We start from the raw sequence: 17,111 nt of genomic DNA on the forward strand, positions 1-17,111 counted from the left end.
TTAATAGAAAAACTTGAATCACTCAAAATGTGGTTATACCGGAGGACCTTGAAAATATCATGGATATTTGTTGACATAAGGAACAATAAATTTCTCAGAATATTGGGTAAGGAGAAAGAAGTGATGGAAGTGACCTCGGACACATAATTAGGAAGGAAAGCAGATTTCAGTTGTTGTAGACCATGTTACAAGGTAAACCGATGGAAAAACGGGGTATTGGAAGAAGCCGGATTTCATAGGTGAAAAATCCACGGTCTCCAAAGTCTTGGAAAGAATCATTGCTGACTATATCCTGGAATTTGCTAAGTCTAACGGTTTGATCTTCAACTAGCAACACGGTTTCCTTCCTGGTCGCTCAACCCTGGCCAACTTCTTGGTGGCAACTTCTGACTGGGGTAAGTCATTATACGCGGGTATACTAATTGATGTCCTGTACTTAGCATTTCGCTAAAGCCTTCGACAGGTTCCCCACCATCGTCTCATCTACAAACTGGAGCATATAGGTATTCGGGGTAACTTGCTATCTTGGATCGAGTCCTTCCTCAGTGAGAGGACGTTCAGAGTAAGACGCTCTACACAGGATGGACAGGTCACAAGTGGTGTTATACAAGGATCGGTTCTCTGGCTGCTTCTGTGCTTGCTCTACAACATCCCTGATATTTGCAGATTGATCAGCTCCGGATGCCTCCTGTTCGCTGACAATGCTAAATTGTGCGACGTTCTATCTGTGACGACTAGGATTTAAGATTTAATTAAGGAGGTTTCGTTTCACTCCGACCTAATGGTCTATTGTGCCCAACATTAGAGCTCCCCATAACGTGCCTTACAGCTCGTCTTCTAGTTCCAGAGTTCGGATGAACTCATCTGTGAAGACTAACAAGTTGCAGACTGATTTGAAGAGGATTGCTCAGTGGGCTGAAGAGTGGTTGTTGCCTCTCAACCTGGAGAAATATTGCGTCATGCACATTGACAAGAATAACCCTGAACTTCCGTATGCGCTCATGGGGCAACCTCTTGCCGTTGTCAGAAGCCATTGTGACCTTGGCGTGGTGGTTAATTGTGAATTAAACTAGTCAGAGCACATCACGACAATTTGCAATAAGGCCAAGAGGACTGCCTATCTTATATAGCGCTCTTTCCGTAGCTGCACCACTCGACCTGACTGTCCTACTATTACTATTTGGACTAACCAGCATGGAGAATCGGCGTGCTAGAGGAGATCTGATAGTGGACTCTGAGCGATGCACGGTTTCTTCGGTGTGGACCTTCGGCACCTGTTCGTTTTGAACCAGAATAACCTTCTAAGCCAGGAACTCGCCAAAGAACCGTTCTGCACTACCTGTCGAATGAACTTCCTGTCCAAACGAATGTTCGAAGCTTGGAATCACCTTCCCGATGAAGTGGTGAATATGGGTTCAGTGAACGCGTTCAAAGATTCATACGATAGACTGAGGTGAAGTGCTTTTGTGAAGACGTTTTCTTTTTTTTTTCTTTTGTATATATTTTGTTATTGTAAAATACTATTTATTTTTCAATTTTTAATTGAGTGCATAGGTATTACCTACCTCCACTCGAATTAATGTTTAAATAATAATAATCTAAGAACCTGGTATAGAAGATCCAAAGTCACTCAGAGGAAGCAAGAATATTTGGATTATACAAGGCTTGTCCAAGTTTTCAACAAAGCATTTGTGGTCAAGGAATTTATTGCTCGACAGTACTTTCAAAGGAACCACAGTATTAAGCGGATCGTCTCTGGACCCAAAATGTGTTGGTGTGGTTGTGTTTATGTATTGGCTAAAATAGTTCACGTTTCACCAGTTGTCAATTTGGTTACTTTCATTGGCTATATCTATCCCTTCTTAATTATCTTTCTTATGATTCTCACAGGTCAGTGAAGTTCGTAGGGGGATTAATGAAATGAGTATTTTAACTTGTTCTTTATGTGATTGAATTTTCCTCTTTATTTTGTATACCTATAGTATATTCGAAGTCACTTGAAGTGTGCCAAGTTTCAGAAAAGTATAAGGAAGCAAGGAATTTATTGTCTTGCCAGTCTTTCTGAATAAATCCCAGTTTACTATTTGAACGTCTATCGAAATAGTAGTTGTCGATTTGGTCACTTTCATTGCTCGTGACTTATTATTTTTCCCCATGCTCAAGTATTCGAAATTTAGATTTATTTGGTTTTGAATAGCGTATCTGGCATATGAGCGCCCTCACTCAGAATACACCGATCAAGCCGTTTTCTGAAGTTTTCGTGAACTCTTGCAAGCAATTCACAGGAATCTGGGTGATTTTGCCCCCGATGTTCTTGAGGTCTTTTATGTTCCTTGGACAATCATTATAAACCTTGGATTTGGACAATCATTATAAACCATGGATCTGAGGGAGCTCCAAACAAAAAATCGCAAGCGGCCAAATCTGGCGACCGCGCTGGCTAGTTCAAATGTCCTCTCAGGGAGACGAGGCACCCGGGAAACCTCCCTCTGAAAAACTCTATCGCTTTTCTTGCTGTGTGGGTAGCCCCATCTTATGGAGTCCAGACGTCATCTACAACTATTTCATCCATTTCAGACAAGAGAAACTCATGAATCATGATCAAATAACGTGCCGAGTTGACAGAAACGACACTGTCAGCTTCCAGCCAGATTTTTTCTTTTGGAGCTTCTTCAGATCCAAGGTTTACAATGATCGTCCCAGAAGCATAGAAGACCTAGAAAACAACATCAGGGCCACCATCGCCCAAATTCCTGTTGGAATGCTCGGAAGAGATCACGAAAACCTGCATGGCATACTACTCAGTCATTTCATCAGAAAATAAGTAACGTCTGAAAATTCAGCCCGATAAACCGCCAAACCGAAATTTGCGGTTCACCCCCGAACGACAGGTCGTAAACGCCCTTTATCCCTCAGTTTCCACGACCGGACGGACCCATTCATAACCCTGACGGATCTACTTTCGATCTCGGCAACGATTGAAACGTAGAGGGCGTCCGGGTCGCGGGCGGGCGGACCCTCGATATGCTAAATCTAATCGGAACGACTGCGTTGACAGATAGTCATTTAGCCGGGCTCGACCGCATCCGCCTCAATATTTCACTACACCTTTCCGTAATTCTCGCTTTTATAATTGCCCGGGACGGGGACGCGACGCGTTCGGGGTCGGCAATTTAAATTCGGCACGGGTTCCCCGGGAAATTGAATGGCCGCGAGGGCTGAGGGGGGTGGAGGGGAGGCGTCCTACAAGACAGATACAAAAAGGGACGGCCGTTTTTGCGGGCGATACGGAAAAATGCGAAGTTGGACGGGAATAGGTTAGGGCGGAAGGCTTCTTTGAGGTTTAATGGGGGTGGAAGGTAAATCTAAGGGTGTTCGTTCAAGTACAAGATTTGTTTGATTCGTTGTTTATAAATGGATATTTATTATTATTATACAAAAAAAAGAGCAGAGGACTAATCCTATAGATATATTCAATGATTTTTTTTATAAATTATGTTTGATGAACCGTTATTGAAGAATCAAGGTACCATCTTCTTCTTCTCTTTCAGGTGCCATCTCCTCTCAGAAGGTTGCCTATCAAAATGGCCACCTTCATCTCCGACAATGCAGCCCTAGAAGCTTGCAGAAGGTATACTATGCATATCTAGAAAATTACCTTGGAAATATAGGATATTCAATGCATAAGGTTTGCCAATAGGAATGATGCAATTTGAATTGGTTATATTGAAATGGAGATATCATAAGAGTTAGTTTATTGGGTGGTGAAGCTTCTGACACAGCCCCACCTACTTATATGTCAACCACACCTCCAAATGGTACATCCTGCGTTTACAAACAAAGCTCTGACGGCCGAGTAAGAATAACCATCTCACTGAGGTTAAGGAAATTTAACCCCAAAAATAACCACCCTCCAACTAGTCTAGCCAGTGTGGAGGATTGAGGCTAAAAACCCTCAAATTACAAATATTGAAAGATGGATCTAGGATTACACCTATCTAAGTCATCAGATTAAAATGGGAATACAAAAGGTCTGTATAACTATGGCCGCTGCTGTCAAACTCAGCTGCACCCTCAGAAATCCTGATAACCCTATAAACTTCAAATTGAAAGTTTTCAACAGCTCTATTCTCCCGGCTTTCACATATGGCATAGGGACGACTACTCTAACTTCCAGAAACGCTAACATTCTCAGAACAATGCAGAGAACCATTGAAACTATTGAAGGACTAATGCTAGGCGTCAGTTTCCGGGACCTCATAAGAAAAGATGAGACGGCTTACAAAACTGGTGCAATTGCTAGGCAGGATGATTGATACTCGATGTACAAGACATATCATATGCAGTGAAGGCCAAGACTGCATGAAAGAAGCGCCGGCCGACCCTCCAGAAGATGGAGACAACATTAGAAGGGAGGCGGGTCATAACTGGTATAGAGTAGCTGAACATAGAGAAGAGTGGAAGAGAGGATGTTATGCTTTTATCTAGTAGAGGATTTCGGAAGGCTGATAGGGGAGACGAGATACAGATATTGGCAACTTTGTGTCTCATGTTTTACTTTTCTTATGTCATTTATGTACAATAGGTCATACGCTATGAACAGATACACCATAATGGCATGGTTATGTCATTTAATCATATGTTCAGCAGGTTGCTGAACACAAATGGCGTAAAGAATGGCAAAAATAATACTATGTTGCCATTAAAAAAACTTCCAATTGTATCAATCGTATTAAAAAATTTCACTTACGCTTATCGTTGGAGGTGGTGGACCGTAGTGGGGACCTTAGTGGGAACCCCAGTTCAACTAGACAACTGAACTTCTGTTCAGAGTAACACGTAGAAGCCGCTTAGTGGGTGTTCTAGCCCAAAGTTGTATTATTTGTAACCTCAATTCTATAAGATTTGTAGTTCATCGATCTCTTATCCATGAACCGATATCCCCGAAAAGGAATCTTGGGAAATAAATCCTGTAATCGTAGGGGAAAGAATAAGTCATTCTGAAATATTTGTGACTAACGACTTCTCTTGCGTTGTGACTTGGACAACATCCTGTTGAAACCAGATATCATCTACAGTGATTGGGAGTTGTCGAACTCTCTGAATAATTTGCTTCTGTAACAGCTCCAGGTATATGGCAGCATGGTTCCTTTTTCTTCTATCAAAAGGTAGCTTTACAGAAATGTTTTCCAGTTATATAGATTGACCAAGTGACTATGATAGGTGATAGACTTTGAAATCCCCTCCTATAATGTATGTCAGCAAAAAATGCCAGTTTTAAAATATCATGGACTTTTCTCTGTCTTATTTGAATCTAACGCCAAAAAGCTCATGTATGTTATTGTTTCGTTCATAACGTCAAATTTGAGTGAACCTTCCACTAACCTTTCATTGTGTATTCTGCTCAATGAAGAAAATCAACAAAATATACTGCTTTCTGCAAAATACAGGTACAGAAAAGGTGCCATTAGCTTTCATCAATATAATACCAATAGGATCTGGCGTTTCAGTTGAGGGGCCCAAATGTGACTAACTAAAAAATATCGCAGCTGTAAGAACGTCAAATGAACTATCTCCAACATGACGATACACTTCAAGAATCGACCAGAACTCATGGCGAATCATAAACTCAAACCTTAGAAGATGATAACTAGGCATCTTTAAGTTACACAGTCTTGTTATGTGCAAGTATCATCTGTAAGGCCGCGGGTGAAGGCGATTCTTATGCTAAACCTGCTAAAAATTTTGCAGTACGAATAGGTTTTGATCTAGACATACGAAACTCCTTTTACTGGATCTATTGATTTTTTTTATTCTTATGATACAAACCCAATAAAGTTGCTATAATAAAATTGATTAATGAAGCAATTGAGTTCTTTTCCTTGAAATAAATCCGTGAGATGAAAGAGATAAACCCCTGTGTAAAATTTTCGTCGTTTCTTCCATTCAAATAGTCAGTCAATATTCAATGAACTGGAAAATATTCGAATTGGCTTCAGAGTGGATAAGCAATAAATAATTCGCAATATGAATGGTGTGCAACATTTTGATATCGAAATTTCCTCTGGTCCCACGCGTTCAAACGATTATTAATAGCTGTCATTAACACTGGGCCATTGGATATTTATTCCTACGAGCACACCTTTCTGTACACTCGCATATCCGTCATACAGAGATTCATTGAATGGAGTATTGACAAATTCCCAAGTCCCAATGATGGCATTTGTGACCGTTCGTTAGAAATAAATTTGTATTTTCTATGTGCCTATGGTTCTGGTGGCGCGATCATCGTGAATTTTTTCACATCAAGCTTGACAAAATAAAATCTGTTGAGTATTGTTTTCGGATGGTGTTCTTGAATGTTTTCTTTGACGGAAACCCTAGACGGTTTTTGCTCATCAAAATGGAACACCACCATGTGACATTCTCGTGATCTGTCAATATTTGCCCAGGGGAGGAGGGACCAGAAAAATGTACGGTGTTGCCAGAACGATTGAATGATCAGTAGAAGTTAGAAATATAACAATAATTCCAACTTTCGTCGAAAGGAATTACTTTATGTGAATTTCCACAAAATTAGAGTCAGTTTTGCCTCTTTTGTAATGATTTTTTGTAGGATTTTTTTACGAATATTTTTAAGATACCTCATAATTTTTGGGGATACCATATTATCAATACTTTTTTGTTTTTTTCATTCGCGAATTGATAACATGAAATATTACGATGTGAATCATTATTTGAAGAAATTGCATGAAAACCCCATAAAAATCAGTAATTTTCAAGCAAAAATATATCTAATTTCGTTTTGAACTGAGCAGTCACTTGGTGGTGTTTCCTCTTTACCAATTCAAATATGGCATAGAATATCTTAACTCATCCACAAACTTTCTGTTCGACAGTTATCGTGTTTACGAATGGACATAATTGAATTTGACCACGGATTCACCCCAAATCAATTGAACTCATCGTTTAAGACCATTCCCTCCTCAAAATTCGAAAAATAGAGATACCATGATGACAGGTTTCTGTTCTGGGAACGAGCGCTCAAAAAACACAAAATTGCTCTTTTGATCAATCATCACTTTTTTATTTCAAGTTCTCTGATTATGCCAACGATTTCCTTTGCTCGTTTCAGCTCTTATTTCTTCAATCACACGTCATTATCTTACATTAACCGATAAGTTTGTTAAACACTTCCACGCCAACTTCGAACTAGTTGGGAGCTTTTCGAAGTGGCATTGCCTTTCGTGAAAAAGTTGGAAGTTTTTAGTCAGATCAAGATAAGTTCCTGACCTCTCAACTTTCGAAAGATCCACCAGGAAGTTTGACAAATTCTGACACTCTTCCCTAGACTCATAATCTCCCACAAAAAGTTTTAGCCTACAGAATTCGTATTCTAACCGAGTTTCCTACACATTCTTTCAAGATAGTCCGGAGGATAGATCATTTATAAATCCCGCCTAAACGTATTGTGGCCATTCTTTCTCTAGTTGGCACAACTGTACTGACGCGTCAACTGTCATTCAGGTTGTTTATATTTTACTAGTTTGTTAGAGAGGTTTTATTTCAACTATCTAATTGTTACTTTTTGCTCCACTTTATTCCGAAAAGATCCTAATGGACACATATGATCTAAATCTGACCTTATAAAGATTTGAAACTGACTTATTCAGGAGTGAACTCAAAGACTAGCGAATTCTTAACATTTGAAAGTATGTACAGAAGGTACTCAGAATGGCATTGTCCAATCAGCAATCCCAAAATGTTTCAAAGCTTCTCCAAATTTGTTTTTGCTTTTGCAATTTCGGATATAATCTCCCAATGCTGAACTACTGTCTTGTAGTGCTCTAAGTGCCTATAGCGTCCAGCTCTAGCAAAGATGGCATCAAAGATATCACTTAGATGGCATATTTGCAAGAACATCGACTTATTCATTTCTTTCAATACTTACACTAATGCCAGAGTCAGTTTAATGCCTCTACAACCAGATGCTTTAGGGTGTTATAGTACTTCCAGGTCAACAAAAAAGCTATGACTTTTTGATTCCACGATTTTTCAAGCAAGACATAAGAGTTTGTTATGATGTATTAGTTGGGGGAAAAGTAATTTCATATTTTTCACTTCATTTCAATGCTTTAGTTGTAGTACAATCATCAATTCAAGTCAATATACGTCATTTTTTTTCGAAAACTTGTTGCTTACAAGAATTTCACTTCATAATGCCCGTGTCGTAGAAAACCATGTCTCTCATGGCAAAAAACTCGGACACAAATTTGTACCTCAGGCGCGTTGGCTAATGGCTATATACAGGAACAGTCGGTCACTTGATTCCAGGTTCAGACTATAAGGTGGATGCATAATAACTTCTCATCCGAGCTCCCAGAACTTCTGGCACCTCATCATAAGTGTGTCCGGTCTGGCGTTGTCCTTATAAAATACTATTCGTCTTCTAGTCACCAATACTGACCGCTTCTGTTCTATCGCCAGCTTCAAACGGTCTAGTTGTTTGCAGCAGATGGCAGAATTTAGCCTTTGACAATAGGAGACAGCTCATAGTAGAGTATTCCATGCCGACATTCGCCAGTCAGCAGCCGTCAATACTGGTTTGGTCTTGGTCTAAGCCGCTTCGATGGCTATCAACCATGATGTCTATCGCTTGACATTGTTGTAACGTCAGTAATCTATCTATTTTTTATATCCAGTCACCACCCGCTTCAGAAATGGGTCGATTTTGTAATGATTCGCAGATGGAAATTTGTCTATGAATTCTTTTTTTTGCGTCAGAACATCAGACTTTTTTAGTTCAGCTTCCGCAAATGCTTCAAAACGGTCCATATATTTATAATCGATGTTCAGCTCCTGAGCGATGCTTACATCACGGTCCATCTTGATATATGTGCAAGGCAAATGCTATATGACCTAGGCATTAGAAAAGCCTCACTTTGAGCCAATATACTCATAGAAGTACGGGACTCTGACAAAGGGGATGGGACTATGGCAGAGGACAAAGCCTGATATGTTCTATATCGTCCAATTAATTTTGTCCAATGTATTCAATAAATTCCGAACAATCGGTTGAATAAGGTATTTCAGTATTAAATAGTGTATTATACCCGAAGGTGTGTTCACGTGACTCAAATCTGTCCCACCCGGATAGAAGTTTCCACCCAGCGAGGTTTAAATTGCCTCAACCAGTCTACTTTTCACAACATAAAAACATAGAGGCCATAGAGGGCAAGAAAATATTCTAAGTTTTAACAGTTCAATTGATATTGCAACCTTGCAGATTTACCAGCCAATAGAGCAACGACGGCCAGACCTTTGTCATTTTATAAAAAATGAATATGTTTATGTGCATGTCCCCAACACAGGTAAAGACTACCAGCGACTATAGAGTTTGGATTGTGGTTACTTTGGCAGGTAACAGGTAGTGAAGGTGTATGAAATAGTTAAAGAATGAAGCTCATTTGTTTTATATACCTGCCAAAGTAACAACAACCCAAAACTCTCTAGTCGCTGATAGTCTTTACCTGTGTAGGGGACATGTACAGGGTGGGCAAATTTCGAAATTTACGGACTACAACTTTTGAACCTGAGGTGATAGACAAAATCTGATACCCTATTCTCGGTCTCTTTTTCGGAGAAACTAACAAGGGTAGTATTCATTTTTGGCCACCTTCTTTTGTTTTCGAGTTGTAAGCGAAAATTGCTTATACTGATGCTAGAGCTCCGAAAATTTAAACATTATGCAGGCACTTTTTCAAGTAGAAGCCAGTGGCGTGCTCGTGTTTTCGAAAGGGTTTTAATTACGAAGCTATGACCCAAAGATATGTTTTTTCGAATGGGAACACTAAATTTCTGTGCCATATTTTGAAAGGTTAATTCTTCCTGATTTCAAAAATATATAACATCGTATGGTTTCTATTAGAATAATAACAAAAAATGGTCTAAAACCTTTTTTTACCTAAGAGTCTCAATATTTCTATGGTTTCAACTGTTGATGAGCATATAAAAATTGAGCTTTCTATAACAAGAGCAGTGTCCTTCCGGCAATCTGATTATTTATATGGTTTTTACTCATTTCTACAAAATTTGAATCTAGATATGTTTCATACATTTTTTATCTAAAAATTGATTTGGAAATAACGAAAGCCTGGAAGTCTGTGAGTCCAAAAAAACCATTTTCGGGCGTGTTGCGTACAATATTTTTTCGGCAACCATGTAGAATAACATCGCTGCTGCTTTCCATATTTTATTGCGATTGCGATCAAAAAACATGCAAATTTTTGACAACTAATTTCATATGAACTGTCAGGTTGCTATGGATTCTATGATTCTTTTCCGGCCTAGTCCGGGAAGTACGTACTTTCCGGACTAGGCCGGGAAATGCTACTTTCTCAGAGAAAAAGCGTCCGGGAAGTGAGCACTTCCCGGACGGTAGCCGAAAAAACCTTTTATAAAACGACAAAGGTCTGGCCATCGTAAGCTCTTGGGCTGTAAATGAATCTGCCAGCTAAGTAGATCGGCTACCTCACAACCGAACGAACTCGGACAAAACACATCCCGACTAACGGCCAATCTCGTTATGTCGTAAAAATATCGCGAACAATCAAAAAATCGGCCTGTCGACCGACACACATCATCCGTTCTATAATCCGAGTCGTAACACGCGCCCCGGCTAATGTGCAATTACGTCCGTTCCTCCAGAAAAATATACGCGGCGTACATAAAACGGACATCAAACAATCTGCTCTCGCATTATCGCGGGGCGCGTTTTTATTTTTGCGAATAAACGCCGTTGGAAACAATAACGCCCTTCCGTGACGTTCCATTCTGGAAGGGGCCGGCGTTAGGGGTGAGAAACAGTGAAGCGACTGTTTCAGGCGCCCCTTTTCGATGGGCGGCAATTTAGCCCAGTTTGTGGCCGCCCTTTCAAATTTCTGAAACAATCTAGTCTTGATTCTTAAAAACAACATGAGGTTGGTCCGCTTTGCTGCGTTTATCAACATTCCCTGCAATAGAAATCTCCACACCGTCTTTACTAAGCCGCCTGTTCAATAAATAACACATGGCAGCCCAACCAATAATAAGCAGCAGTGCCTATTACCCTAATTGAATGAGGGATGGAATGTATTTCACAAAGACGAAAAACAACACTATGTTTTTAATTCATATTTAGTTTTCGAAGCTTTGCATGCCTTAACGCCCTTTGTATCTTGTGGTGTGATAGGTAATCTTTCATCCATCGTATGTGGTCGATTGTGAATGTGAGAATCAGATATAATACTCACGCATTGTTCATCGGGGTCGAAGAAATCCAGGAATTTATTGTAGGTAAAAATGTCCGAAAAAAAAACCAGTGGAAACGAGTTTAGAAAGTAACGAGTAACAAAATCTCTAGAGAAATCAAAAATCAAGGAGGTGAGGTTTTCTTTTGTTGGGGGGGGGGGGGTTTATTGATACGATAGAGCGGTGTGATTTTGCCAACGGATGTGACTTTGCCGAACTGCCTAATATTTTAAATTTCACTTTGTTTTCGTAAAGTTGGCAACATCTTACAGAAATCTTACAGAAATCACGAATCGGAACCTTTAACCACACTATATACTACTGTCAAGGAGTTGTCATGTTTTTTTTTGTATTTTTGTAACGTTTTTTTAATAGAATACAATCAGTATAAATCTACGGGAGATGATTCCCCAATATAAGGGGTCTGTAGCGATCCTGGTACAACTGAGGATTCGAAAAATCATCACTTGGAGAATCGGTCCTGGTTGAATAAACCCTCCCGATTTTGGAGCAGATTTGGTAGCATTTACTTGAATATTGAAGGGATTTCTAAGAACAGGAGTGATTTATTTTGTCGACATTGGTCATAGACAATGACGCGGCGGTCATCCTTCTTCAAGAAACCCGCAAGACAACTGAACAACAACTCCTTGAAAGAGGATTTTTAGCAGGTTATGTATTGATATATTGCCTATTGAGTTCTGTTTGTTTTCTGGCTTATTATGTTGGAAAATCATTAGTTAGTTTTTGGCTTATGAATTTCGATTTGAATCTTTCTTATCTTTCAATTTATTGTGGTGATTTCAATTGCCATCATTCAATGTTGTATATGATGGAAATTATAACATTTATTGCTCCTTTCTGGTTCTTTTCTTTTTTGTTTTCAGATTTAATTACAATATATGCGTTCTCAGCTTCTGGTGAAGAGGAAGGATGAAAGGATTTTATTTGAATGAAGAAGAAGTCCTTCAATATAAATGTGTCAGCTTATTTTGTAAACAAACACATAAACCAATCACCACACTTATACGGGGAGACAGAGTTTTTGCTGAAGTTTTTATCTATATATTTAGCAGCTTACTTTACGTTCATTAAACTTCACGTTAAAAAAAAAACTGAAAACATTTGGTTAATAGGATTTCGACAATTCGGTAAATGTTTCTATTGTGGCCCTTTGTCTGGAGACATTGCCACATACCAAATTTGTTTCACCTGTTTTATTTTGAGGCACAAAAACGGGTCGTCGATACAAAAAGAAGTTGGATGCAAGGAAATATAGTAATTATACGGAAAAAACACTAATCCAAGCAATCAATGCAGTTCGAAATGAAAACATTTCAATACAGACAGCTTCCGAAGTGTACAACAATCCCAGAAGAACTCTTTGGAATAAAATTAACAAAAGATATATGGGCGAACCCAGAGGCATTAGTGCACTATCATATACCGCCAGCACTCCATTAAATTGCCAAAAAATGCATTTTTAAGGCAATGGCAAACTCGCACCGATTTGCGGGTCACTTTGTCGAATTTTCAAAAATAAAAAAAAAGAAGTGTGCATCTTTTCATCTGATTCTAACCACAGCAGTCGACAACTAAAATGTTCAAATTTAGCACAGGACTCATTCAACAAAAAAACGAAAAAGTTACACCAAGAAAACTATAAAAAGTGGTGCAAAGTCGCACCGCTCTACGGTACTTTTTCAGCAGGGGCGCCAAAAAATTCTTTCCTTCAGGCGCCAAAATTGCTCGCGCCGGCCCTGCATTCCGGCAATACAGCCGGGGACCTAGAAGTGTGCTGTTAACAACCTGGAATGAAACACGGTTACGGCCTTCCGATGGCCCTTTGAGCGAGCGGCAGTTATTAAAAAGGGACTAGTGTTGTTTGTATGTGCCGTTAACATTATCTGCTGTCGGCAACTCCGAAAGGTAAATTAATAATAAAACTTGGCGTTATGGGGAAAAATAGAATTATTATCTGGAGGAGAGCAGGCTGTTGCTTGTTCCGTCCGTGATCGTAAAATGGCGCGAATCGTCCGGCGATATATACTGGGCGCAATTGTGCAGCGCTTCAATTGTCCGATGTAATGCGATAGCGTCCAATGGAAATGGCCCAATAGGCGTAAATCGGACGGTAATCTGCCCGCCGTGGATCTACGTTGAACGGAATTTTCGGCTGACGACACTCGTTACGGCGGATGTTCGGCCGAAAAGTAAGTTTTTTTTATTGCTATGAAAAGCTTGCTGGCCATTACCATCTTCGTCCTACAAAAACTCAGATAATTAGAAAAAACAACATTCACAATTTTAAGAAATTTGAGATAAACACTAACTTTGCATCAAGAACTTTTGAGCGCCCATTCATTAATATGCTAAATATTGTACCTTATGGAACCATAGAACTAATTCTATTATATATTGAGTGTAGTAAAAAGAGAATGATGGATTTCCGAATTTACATCTACGAGTCGCAACAAAATAAACCCATTTTAGAAGCGGTCGGTGACCGGTGATGAAAAGTTGAAACTTACGACTACGTCAAGCGAAAACGGTAGTGGTTGAAACGCGGAAAGCCGGCAGAAATGGTGGCCAAGGTTTTGCTGGGTGTTTGGTGGGATTGGTATCGAGTTATCTACTATGAGCTGCTCCCCTACGTCACAACAAAACATCCGAATTTCCATTTGCGAATTGCTCTTGAATCGACCCATTTCTGAAGCGGATGATAACTGAAGCCAAAGAAGCGGCTCAGACCTGGACCAAGCGAGGATAGACGGCCAGGAAAGTGTTTGGTGGAAATGGCAAGGAATACTCTACTATGAAGTAATCCGCTATGATGAAACACTGAATTTTGCTTTCTACTGTGGAAATTCTACTTTTTGAAGCTGTCGATCAAACAGAAGTGGCCAGTATTGATGAATATGAGATGAATGATGGTCCAGATACTCCGGGAGCTCGGATGGGAATCCACTCTATAGTCCGGACCTGGCACCAAGTGACCACCCCCTCTTCCTGTATATGGCCAACGCGCTTGGAGGTACAAATTGGGCCTCAATAGAGAGCTGTGAACATTGATTGTTCAAGGGCTTCAACGAGAGGGGCATTTAGATTTTCATTGACAAAAAATTTTCGAACAGAACGGTGCATATTAGCACACTCGGTCAGAACTTCCGTTATCAACATTATTGGACGAATACTTTTTATGAAGCTTTTAAATAAAGCGAAATATACGAAATTACTTCTTGCCTAACCTCATACATATATGAGATGTGATCAAATTTTTATGGTTCTAGTCCGCAATCTACATAAATTCTACATTTTCTCTATTATCACCACATTGTTATTGGGAATAACACTCAAGTAGAGATCATGAAATTTAGGAGAATTTGAAACTCACCTCATCCAGGATGGAATTATTCAACGACGTATTCCTGAAAAAAATAAATAATCAGTAAGTATGCTTATGGCACTGTAAACTAGTAGATTATTGTTGTATTTACCGAATAAACTAATCATGATATGAACTCTTGAATATATTAGAAGAATTTTGTAATTTTATTAATTCATTAAATATGGCAGACATTTTTGAAAAGGTGCTCATAAACAAGGTTAGCTTAGGAACGAGTGGTCGACTTTATTGCCTGCAGGGCCTCATAGAAGGCAACGCCTATTGAAATCTGATATGCTTTCGTTTATATTTGTTTTCGGACAACACAATACTTATGGGCCACTCTGTTATGAATTCTTATCAGGGGGCGTAGCTCAGATGGTAGAGCGCTCGCTTAGCATGCGAGAGGTACCGGGATCGATGCCCGGCGCCTCCAAATCTTTTTTGAAAAATTCTTCGGAGAACTGGGACAGTGTAATTTTTAAATTCGTTTATTTCTTCTTCATGTATCAGGGGGCGTAGCTCAGATGGTAGAGCGCTCGCTTAGCATGCGAGAGGTACCGGGATCGATGCCCGGCGCCTCCAAATTTTTTTTGAAAAATTATCTCGGGAACTGGTTTTTGAACTAGGACATTGTAATTATTTACAAGTTCCACACAGCCGAAAACATAGTGTGCAAATATTCGAGGCTGACTGGCTCAAGTACCACTCATATGGGAAAATCAGCTCTGGATACTCGAAATAATAGCCAAGGCTCCTAAAGATGTCATTAATTTCATTAACCGTATCGACGACCTCCCTGTGATTATATGAATAGTTAGGGTTAAGAACAAAAGATCAATTTGGTCGTAGTTCCCGGCAGGCTAACAGAGCCACCATGACCTCAATCCAATGAGTAATAATAACAATTCCACACAATTCTGATCCAATTGATCACCGACAACAAAATTCGATAGTTCACCCAATAGGTATGTTGCCTATATTTTGAAATTGCTTTCAATTTGTAGATAAGCCCTATATGTATGAACACGAAAGAAAAATTCTTATGGAAAAATACAAAATGTACCAATAAAGAATACATAATTAAAAAAAGTTTACAAAATTCCCTCTGAAACACTCCATTCTGTCACGGTATTATGGTGACGTCACTGCATAAAAGAGTCACCACCATAGACAAACTAACTAGTTTATCTATGATCCCCACGTGCTAACGGTCTGTCAAACTGAACTAATATCAGCTGATATTGACAGTCAAGTTGGTTTGATTTAAGATGTCTAAAAACCAGGTGTATGAACTGATTAGCTTTTGTTTTGCCAATTTTGAGAATATTAGTTAAACTTCGTTATATCAACTGTAGGTAGCGCTATCAACAAATTAAGATTTTTGTTATTTATTATTTACGAGTTTTGTGCCATTATGTACCTATATGTATATCTTTCATTATAGTTATGATCTATGGAAGTAATTCTTGTAATTGAAATACCAATAAACTCTCTCTATTACAAATATTTGAATTCATTCCAGTTAACGTTTCGTGTTTTGTTTCGCGACTTTGCACGATCATATTCGGTTACACGTCGCTTTTGTTTGGTCCGTATCGGGTTTCAATTAATGTATCCAATCAAAAACAACGGAAAAAAGATCGAAATGACAAATATGACATCGCGGCGCCGCCACGAACTAAAACTAATATTTTCAATTTGGTCGAATGTCATTGCATTCAAAACTTGACGAGTGCATTCACCATGTTTTTAGACATCTAAGTTTGATTATATCATCTGACGTTCTAAACCATAGATGAACTAGTTCTGGACAAGATTAGTTTGTCTATGTTCTAAACGTTTCAGTGCTATGACGTCAAATTGCCCTGATTGGCGTTCGCAGTCACGTGCTAGTCGATAAGAATTAACACAATTCAAATCTATCTATTTTTTTAAATTGAATTCGAGAAATAAGATAATGAAAATGCTATTTTAAAAACGGCCTTCAATGTGGAAAACCTAAATTCATTGATTTTATAATATAACGCAACATTCCTATTATAATTTAATAAAGAAATTCAAACATAAAGCTGACATGAAACTTGATGTAATTGCAGTGAAATTGATTCGTCCAACTCATAACTCTCCATTCCCGGCTCCAAATTCGAAAATAACAAACATCAGTACGAAACGATCGGTTCGCCGTTTTTCTACTATTGATTGTTGGAGAAAATTTTTCCCTTCTACTTGTCATGATTTTGGACTCTTCGCTTTTATGGAAGAAATAGGTCCTCTTGTCCGTCATTCTTATTGGTATTCTTATTTTTCTTCTTAATTCACTATTGTTGAACTCCTGAAGAGTTTTTTTCTGTTTACTTTTTCCTCAAATATTCAATTGTGAGTTCTTCTCTGATTTGCTGGTTGCTTATGTGCCATGGACCACTAACCGCTGTTC

At 39.1% G+C, this 17,111-nt stretch overlaps 2 non-coding genes across 2 annotated transcripts; both read left to right on the forward strand.

Moving 5' to 3' along the window:
• Positions 1-15,037: 15,037 nt before the first annotated feature.
• Trnaa-agc lies at positions 15,038-15,110 on the forward strand. Its single transcript has one exon. It is a non-coding gene; the product is annotated as a tRNA-Ala (tRNA).
• Positions 15,111-15,186: 76 nt separating this feature from the next.
• Positions 15,187-15,259, forward strand: Trnaa-agc. The gene has a single exon. It is a non-coding gene; the product is annotated as a tRNA-Ala (tRNA).
• Positions 15,260-17,111: the final 1,852 nt, after the last annotated feature.

Source organism: Harmonia axyridis, chromosome 5, assembly GCF_914767665.1.
Source record: "Harmonia axyridis chromosome 5, icHarAxyr1.1, whole genome shotgun sequence".
Taxonomy (NCBI): domain Eukaryota; kingdom Metazoa; phylum Arthropoda; class Insecta; order Coleoptera; family Coccinellidae; genus Harmonia; species Harmonia axyridis.